The following is a 9,913-nucleotide window of genomic DNA, read 5'->3' on the forward strand; positions in this document are numbered from 1 at the left end:
TAACTCGTTTGAAGGACCTAATCATGCAGATATTAAGCTAAGTCTTTGATGAACAAAGACGAACCATAACAGATCGGATCTGCTAATCGAAACAGAGCAAGATGCTGCCCTCGCACCCAGGATCGGACACGAGGACAGCTAAATGTTTACAGGTGATGAACAATGCACGAATACAGTATGAAAAGCCGATGCATCCCTATAAACGTTAGGATAACTAGTGTTACTCACCATCAACAATGCTTCAGTACGAGAAACACAAAGATAAATAGGTAGGGGTGGTGCTGCCCTGATCACACGAAGCGTGATCGGGGCTGCGTAGCACTTACCTAAGAGGAACCCTAGAACAGGGGTGGCGATGCGCCAAGAGTTGTTTGTGAATGGTTGTTGTTCCGTCCTTTTCATTCGTAGTCTAGGGTACATATTTATAGTCTAGAGACTTGCCTCTCCTAACCGATCCTAACTGACTACGATACAAATCCTGGCTATCTCTATCTAAACTAACTTAAACGCACACACCTATCTAGATACATGGCCAATCTGGCCTTAAACCGCCCGCGCAGGAGCCGATTCGCAAGCCCATTAAAATTACGCTTTGAGCCCATCTTGCTCGCGACCCACCTTCTAGCCCAGCTAAATTATGGTGATAACAGATTCATCACAAGGGTCATGCTCATCCTTGATATCTCCAAGAACTATCATCCGTTGTGCCAAGTTGTTGCAAGTTATGCAATCACCTCAGGGCTTCCCATCATAGACACCCTTTAGGATGATTGTACCTGGTTCTGCTTATCATAATATTTATGCAGGGTTCGTAGTTGTATTTGAGCACTAACCTTGCAGCTTGAACTACGATAAATCGATAATTGGTGGTGAAGCTGGGGATTACATCACCAATCATGGCTGCAATAGGGAAAATGGTCGAGCTTATGACCATAAACAAAGCACTGCCGGGAGATAGCCCGGATTATCATAAAAAAACTGTTGTGTTATAAACAATAAATATTGTAATAACATGTTGTCTAGATAGTATGCACCTTCGGGTATTTTTGGTCGCTGACCATTTTTAGGTTGAGATTAAAAAGAACGAGGGGCATGCGATGCCCGAGAATGCGAGAGCTGGACGAACTACACACTTGGTACCCCTGGTGATGGAGCACACTCTAAAGGAGACATTGACATTGTACACTTGGCTTTTGGTGTCGTGAGACACAAAAGTCCAAGTGTGGGGGAGATCGGTGTGCATCTCGCAACAGGATCCATCCGTACCAAGGATGGTGTTGGTTCTGCCTTGCCAAAAAAAGAAAGAAAAGAGAGAGAAAAAAAGAGAGAGAAGAAAAGAGAAAAGGAGAGATGAAAAAAATGAGAGGAAAAAAGGGGACAAGAACAGAGTGAGAGTGAGCTAGCATGCTCCACCTGGATCAAAGGCTGCATTAAACGTGCCTCCAAGCCATGGCATTGCACATTAATGGAATCATTTCGCCACCTGGCTCCACTCAACCTTGCTCTCGTTTACGCTTGCAAAGCCTGGGCATAATCCTCATCCGCTCCTGGCTTTGCATAGCTTTGCTCTAGCAGCTCTTGCATACATACAAGCAAGAGGAGTGCTCCGCTTCCTTTTTAGGCCTTTGCTGCTCCACTCCGTTTGGCACTTGCTCATATGCATGAGGGGAGACGTGTTCTATGTCTCCAATCCTACAACATTGTGCCAACGGATCATGCCTCCAAGGAACATGGTTCCCACACAGAAGGCATGAGAACCACTCGCCTGAGTTGGCGTGGTCAAAGTGTCTTCCTCTGCCGCTGTCCACATCGAAATGGAGGAGCAATCAACTACCACATGTAATCATGCCACCACTGCAGCAGTTTCGAGACATGCATCCTATATGCTGGTGGTGAGTACACTCAGGTTGGTTTGAGGTAACCCAATGTTCACCAATCCTTTCCTTATTTTTGTCTTCATGATTTTGTCTCTATGCGAACATAGCTTGATCATACAAGTTCATGCTTCTTTTGTTTATCTTGCATGCTCTGGTTTGGATGTATCTACTTAGTGCATCCATAGGCTCTTTAAATTAAGCATGGTGCTTAGGTTAGATAGCCTTCTTTAATTAGATTAGATATGGTGTTGAGTTTGATTAATGAATCGTCGGAGCTTACGCCTCTTTCTCGGATTTCTTCTTCCGGTTGAATGTTTTGACCTGTGAGCATTGTTCGACCTTCAGTCTTAAGGCGAATCTCTCCTTCTGCCCATTAATGTTGAGCTGGATTTCTCCAGCTCCCACATCAATGTGTGCATTCGCCGTGCTAAAGAACTGCCTTCCCAGGATGAGAGGGGTCTTGGTGTCGACTTCCATGTCGAGGACGATGAAATCAACATGGATGAAAAAGTTCCAGATTTTTACCGAAATATTTTCAGCGATCCGCGCAGGATAATGAACTGATTGGTCCGCTAGCTGCAAACACATGGCAGTAGGAGCAAGCGCATGATGGTTAAGTTTATCATAAACTAACATTGGCATGACGCGCTTGCTCCCAGATCACAAAGAGTGTGCTTAAAGTGTTGGGCTCCGATTGAACATGAGATAATGGGGATCCTGGGTCATTCTTCTTCTCCCGGAGAGGATCGAGTATAGCTGCACTACACTCCTTCGTAAGTTGCACAACCTCAGTGGTTGGCAGGGTCTTCTTGTTTCCAAGGATATCCTTGATATACTTGGCATATGTGGGAACATGCATACCTCAAGAAGCGGTATGATGACATAGAGCTTCTTAATTACCTCGATGAACTTGCCGAATTGCTCGTCAGCCACTAGCCTCCTTCTCCATTCCGGAAAAGGTAAGGTGGTTGTATCGTGGTATTCTCAGGAAGCCCTTGGGACTTCCTCGGTTTCTCCCTGGGTAGCAGTGGTGTTGGATTCATCGGCCTCCTCCCGCACTTCGTCTTCAACATCGGCATACCTGGCGGTTATGGTCTTTCACCGTGTACCTGCATCCTGCGGATGGGGTGGATCCTGCATGGACTTTCCAGTCCGCGTAGTCACCACGTTCACACTTTCCTTGGGGTTCACTTCCGGTTGCCCGGGTAGCTTTCTCGAGTTATGCTTAGGGCAAGATGAGGCCAGCTGAGCAACTTTGATTTCTATCATTTTATTGAAGCTCAGCTGATTTTTAATAATAGAGTTAAACCCCTCTAGTTGTGCGGCCAAAGACTCCAAAATTTTATCATTAGCTTGAAATTTCTTGCTAATGTTATCATTAATCTATTTTTGGCCGTACACTAGGTCTTTTAACGAAGGCTGAAAATTGTTATTGAAGTTGTTACCTTGCTGTTGGCCGAAGGGGAGGTTGGGCTTGGAGTTCCAACCTTGCTGAGGACAGTAGCCTGAGTTATTGGGATTGTTGTTCCCAATGAAGTTCACGTCCTCTTGAGTCGTCGAGCAACTGTTGCCCAAGTGCCCAGTATCGCCACATGTCTTACATGTTATCCGAGACTCCATGATCTGGTTGACCTCTTAGTGCGGAGATTCCAACTTTTTCATGAGAAGATCCATTTTGGCTGCCAACATATCTACACCATCAATTTGGTGTACTCCTTTAGCACGGGCTGGTTGGAGGCAATCTTGTCAATGAGTGCTTAGCTCTTGCAACATCGAGGGAGAAAAATGCTCCTCCTCCTGCTGCATCTACGTGTCTTGCGCTCGCTGACTTAGGCCATGGAAAAATTCAGGATGATCAGCCACTCTTCCATGCCATGGTGTGGGCATGTTGTGATGTATTCCTGGAGACGTTCCCAGGCTTCCGAGATGGTTTCATCCTGGAGTTGTTGAAAACTTGAAATCCTATTCCAAAGGGCGTTGGTTTTGCCCACTAGAAAGTACTTGGCCAGGAATGCATTAGAGCAGGCATCCCATGTGGTGAATGCATCCTTGTTGGTGTAGAACCACGTCTTTGCTTTCCCAAGAAGAGAGAATAAGAATAGCCAAAGACGAATGTTTTCCATTGTAGTGCCTCTAGGTTTGATTGTGCTGCTCACTTCTAGGATGTTCTAGAGATGAGCATTGGCATCCTCGGATACCTTACCACAGAAGGGACTTGCTTGGACCATGTTGACAAGCCCAGTCTTCAGCTCAAAGCCTTCATTGCCTTGGTCGGTATTCAGTCTAGTAGGGATGTGGCTGCTGGACAGAGCTAATAATTGATGGAGTGTCTTTTGAGCCATGGGTGATGAAGCTGGTGTTGTCGAACCTTGGCCTAAAGAAAGTCTTTTCTAAGGTGGGTCGACTCTGCTTCGGATAATTTGCCCAATTCTTTCTTGATTTGGGTTGAAGTTGTATGGTAGATCGAAACGGGTCATACATTACTCTGCATATATCTCAAAGAAAAGCGATCAATGGTAAGTCCGCTAAATTAAGCGGCGATAAATCAGTAAATTTTATCAAACTATTCAATGATATCTTTAGCACCAAATTGCTTCCCCGGCGACAGCACCATAAATGCTTGTTGGCATTTCTTATGCCCAATAGAATATGTATTCCGCAAGCGCACATAATCCACCGCCGTAGCACTTCACCTTGAAGTATTCCAGGGTATCATAAATTTCCATGGGGAAGCACTATGGTTTAAAGAGTATCGAATGATCGAGTGATAAACTTTACTAGAGATATCCACCGACTTGTAACACCCTAGGTGTTTACAATCCTAAGTAAGAAAACCTAAACATAGCATCATGTATAATAACTCAGAATTATTGAAACAATGCATTTAAGTATGTGTGTGCATATGCATGTGTATGAATGTGTATGTGCATGTGTATGTATGTGTGTATGTGAGACTTTTTCCTTTTATGTTTATAACCTTTTCATGCTCCACTTTTCATCTAAAATATAGTATAAAAACACACTAATATTTTAGTGCCTTACAAGTTTACTTAAACGGCCTTTTGCAAATTCAAGTTTTAAACTCATAAAAAGAATAGGATTTCAAATCTTAGTAGTCTTAAATTTAAAATAACTTCTAAACTAAAGCTCAAATGAACTTTGATACAAAACTAAAGTTGTAGATTTTCAAATTCCCTACAACTTTCATGTTTAAAGTTTTTGAAGTTTCTATTTGAAATTTTATGAAAAATTTAATTTGAATTGCGGCCCTTCTCTCTCTCACTCCCCTGTTCTATCCCGTCGAGGGGCAGCAGCCGCTGGCCACCTGGCCGGCGATGCCTGCCGACCGCAAGCCACCAAAAGACAGCGCCGCGACAGACCCCAACCAGCCCGTGGCCAAATCGCCCTCCCCTACACCGAATCCATCCATGCCCAACGCACGCGCGCCACGAGGCTGTCGATTCCCGAGGGCCGAGCTATGTCGCGACGGCGACGCCGCGGCCTTGTCCTGGCCGCGCCTCACCCGATCCGCTCACGCCCAGCCTCCCTTCCCCCTGTGCGCCTATAAAAGGGCTGCACCGAGCCCCTGCTCACATGCGTCTGAGTACCACCACCACCGTGCCATTAGCGCCGCCACTCGACCTCGCCGTCGAGCCCCACTTTCCGCTCCTATTCCACCCAAACCAAGGCTCTAAACGGGTCGCCCTCGACCTGCTGTACTTCCCAACTTCCCCACGCCGCCCTCCCTCACCGGACCACCACCGCCCACCGCCCACACCTCGCCAGAATAGCCAAGTTCTTTTTAGGGTCCTTTCTGCTAGATCTAGGGACCTATCTGCGAGAACTCGAGTACTTTTATTTTCAAGAGGCTGTCACTTGTAAAATCAATATAAAATCATAGAAAAATCAGAAAAATACAAACTAAAATTTTTTGTGATCCTCTTGATGAATCCTACAACTTTTTATATAGAAGTATGACCAGCTACATACTATAACTTGATCTAAAATTAATCTTATTTTAAATAACCTATAAATGTATCTCTTGATCTAGGGTAGTACTATGGATGATTTTAAGATTGTAAGCTAGTCTCTGCTTGTTAAGACTTGTGTTAAATTCTCAAGGCCAGAATATATCTCTACAAGTAGTTTTCGTTGGACCTTATTTGATGTGCTATTTTACTAGAGTTATTTGTTCATGCTGTTCTACTAGTATTTTAGGGTTCAAACTTTTACAATAGACTAACCTTGATGCACAAATGCTATGGACAAAGTTTGGAACTTTTTACTTCTGTCTAACTTGCTCATATATTTTTAGTTAAAAAATTACATTAAATCAAAGTAACTAGTTCTGGTGCTTAGAAGAATAAAAATTTTTAACCAGAGACTACCTTTGAGAAGGTTATCATGTTGGAAAAATTTGAGACATAAAAACTTTGTTGAACTACCTGTTGAAATAAATCTTGATTAATGTAGATGTATCTTGACTTATTTTCTATGCTCTGTATCTTGGACACTAAAACCTGAAAAATTTACAGTAGACTAACCATAAGTTTTGGAGTACTCAGTAAAATGTTGAGCACCAGTTCTTGCATGGTTTGTTATGTATAATGGATCTTGATCCTAGCAGTAGTTGTTTAATGTATTTTTCATGATTACTCTGCTGAATGAAAATAGCTGGAAATTATAAATGTTTGTACTTAAGTAGTGTGCTCTGCATAAAAATCTCAACACCAAAAAACTATCTGTACGAGTGACTTTATTTTAATCCATGCTTACTCTTGGGAAATGGCCATTTATGAAAGGACAAAACCCCTCACTTAATGAAGTTAGTTAATCTAGATGCTACTCGATAAATGACTACCCAAAGAAAAGAAAATAAACTGCTTTACAACTTAACTTGAGTTTTATTGAATTACAACTTTATAGTGAAATAGTTATTTATCTTGTACCATTAAAACAACTCATACATATGCATTCATATAGAATCGATGACTCTCGCCGACGGAACCTACGAGCTGGTGCCGGAGTCCGAGAGTGAGCAGTGCAAAGCTCAAGTTAATGTAACTGAAGTTGCTGAAGACCCGAACCAAAGTTCGAAAGAGCCCAAGGCTAGCTTTGCTCACGAAGGCAAGCCCCGGAGCATAAACCCTATTTTTTTTAAACTTATGCAACTTTTATTTATATATGGTATTGTGCATTAGGTTTGTAGGAGTTGATTGAAACCTAGTTGCATGATCCTAGTACCTATGCTATGAACACTAGCCTATGCCGGTCGCTAGGTTGCCATGCTAATAGAACTCCGGTAAAAGTCGAGTGATTTCCTGTCACTCGCAAGATATAGGATTTGCTTGTTTCACTTATGTTAGAATCATAAGGTCGACGAACAGGGCTATGTTACGATATTCCTGTTGATTATTGAGGTCCCGTGTGTTTAGCGAAAACGCTAAGATCACGGTGTGTTGTAGTGGTGGTTATGTTTTTGAATGTACTAACCACATGCCGAGAATATGGTAGTCGGTAAGCTTTAGTACCTGCTTGATCCGGCGAGTGGACTTTATCCTCAACCTCTTGACTTCGTTCCCATGGGCATATGGTGAGTGCTAGAGCTGCCACGGCCCGGCTTTGTTCCGAGGTTCGTGGACCTCTGTACTCAAGGGGGGTGACCCTGATCCACAACCCGGAAAGAAAGGGGAAAATTGCATGTGTGACTCTATAAGTAACCACATGATGTGTATTTAGGTTTTCCCTTGCAAGGTTAAGAAATTTAATTCGAATCATCTGTTTCTCGCGGCCGTTGAGACTGCTTAACACTTTTACCACATAGAGTAAGAAGAGGAACAATGATGATGATTAATCTGGATGGATGCTCAATTATTTTTTTCCACCATGCGTGATTTTGATAATTGCTTACCTAGAATGGTTAATCAACTAGAACTTGATGGTAAAACTTGAAAAAAAGGACTCACTCTTAGATGCTTTTTGGCAAAAACAACGCTCAGCCAAAAGTTTTGTGTGTCTAGGAGTCGGCTAAATATATACCACTAGTCAGGAAAGCCTTGCTGAGTATTAGTATACTCAGCCTTGCTTGTGGCTTTATTTTCAGGTGAGATCTTTGAGGACATGATTGCTAGTTTGACTTGGCTGTGTACTCTTCCTTCTGGTTGGATGGTGGAATGGGATGCGTCCCCGGCCAACGATAATAACGCTGAATGATGTCATGTACGGGCTTCATCATGATATCTTGTATTGTCGTTAGAACTATCTTTTATTTTTCGCGGCACTATTAAACTCTGAAAGTACTTGTCTATGAATATTTTTGAACTTGATTTGTAATAATAATTCCTGTTGAACTCTGTGACGTAAAATTTGTGGATTGTTGTAATCTCTAGTCTCACTTTTGTGTGAGTTGTATGTATGCATTATTTCGATCAAAATTCCAGTGGTTGCATCGGGATGTTACCCGACAGACTATCATTTTACTCCATTTTTAGTACGTGTCAGCACGGATTGACTCTATGGTGACGATTAGCGCATTTAGGTCAGATTAATTCGAGCGGTTCTGCCACAACTAGTATCAGAGCCAAAATGCATACACCAGAGAGTATAACGAGCCTTAAAAACTCATTTTCTTAAAACTTGACAACAAAAATTGCGTTTGCAAAAATGCATTGGTTCGTTAAGGATGACGTCTAGTTCGTAAAGCCCTCGGGGATTATGGGAATATGACTAGGTGGCTATCTAACTTATGATTGTATATAACTGACTTCTAGCAAATTACTTTCTATCAAAACTTACTTTTGTGTACAACCGACTTTTAATTTCTGTAGTGATGCACTCATCGCTAAGGTAAGAAGGTAAGGATCCTCAGTCAACTGAGAGAGCTTGACCCTCATGTCGGTGACGCGAACCGAACACTGCCTTCAAGCAGTGGCTTACTTGAGGTGCTGCCAATATACCAACCACTAATTGATTATGTTGGGAGTAAAGGTTTGGGGCAGAGTATGGCGATTCCGGTTTATACCCCCATCTCATTAAGTGATGGTACCCTCGTGAATACGCTTTCTCGATAGCGTATGCTAACCTTGTCCGTACAACGGAAATTGTACGGATACTGTTTCTATAGTGAACGGTAATGAATGTGGACACTTTCGTGAGTTCTGGTATGAAAGGTTCAATTTATATTCTGTCAATCTTCTGCAAGTACGCTAACCGCGATTATGTAAGCTAAAATTTATATTCTGTCAATCTTCTGCAAGTACGCTAACCGCGATTATGTAAGCTAAGAACGGTTAGAAAAATTCAGCTAGTTAATATAAGGAGAGATGTATTATGTATGCCATCGAAATTAACCATGTAAGACCAAAGCTATTTGGTAATTGTTTTGCTTTGTGAGGATGAGTAGAATGTGCATGCATCATGATCATACATAAAAATTGAATGAAACATTATCCTGGGTTTATAAGGGAGTAAGTTGCACTAGAGCATATTTGAGCACTCACTTATGGGCTATCTAGAAATTTATCTTTTTCTATCATATCTAGATAGAGGAATTAATTAGGCTTAGGAAATAACCTTATCTGAAGCGAAGCTCAACAGGGAAGACGCTTCAAATTTTACCCCCTTTCTACTGCTAAATTTTGATAATTTTTAGACTAGGACTCAGTGGGCAACACTAAAAACTTCAACACCTCAGTTTTCTGCCTATTTCGAGCACTCCTATACAAAAAAATTCTTAGGCCTTCTTAGTGAAGTTTTCTGCGGATGTGTTCAACATAAAACTTCTTGCAAACTTATTCAAACAGCTACTGTTCAAATTTGGAAAGTTTTGGTTGATTTGATTTTCCCTGGTGATCAAAAAATACTAGCTCTCTGTCCACTGAAAAACCGCCAAAATAGAGAACCAGTTGGAGATGTAGTCGAAGTGGTCGAAGATGAAGTCGTAGTAGTCGGAGGTACAGTTGAAATAGTTGGAAATGTAGTCGAGGTGTTGGAGATGTGTTGTCGGTCGAAACCCACCGGCGAGCAGCGACAGGTAA

At 42.3% G+C, this 9,913-nt stretch overlaps 1 non-coding gene across 1 annotated transcript; it reads left to right on the forward strand.

Moving 5' to 3' along the window:
* The first annotated feature begins 3,746 nt into the window (after positions 1-3,746).
* LOC112891279 lies at positions 3,747-3,853 on the forward strand. Its single transcript, XR_003228500.1, has one exon. It is a non-coding gene; the product is annotated as a small nucleolar RNA R71 (small nucleolar RNA).
* Positions 3,854-9,913: the final 6,060 nt, after the last annotated feature.

This window comes from Panicum hallii, chromosome 4 (genome assembly GCF_002211085.1).
Source record: "Panicum hallii strain FIL2 chromosome 4, PHallii_v3.1, whole genome shotgun sequence".
In the NCBI taxonomy this organism is placed as follows: Eukaryota; Viridiplantae; Streptophyta; class Magnoliopsida; order Poales; family Poaceae; genus Panicum; species Panicum hallii.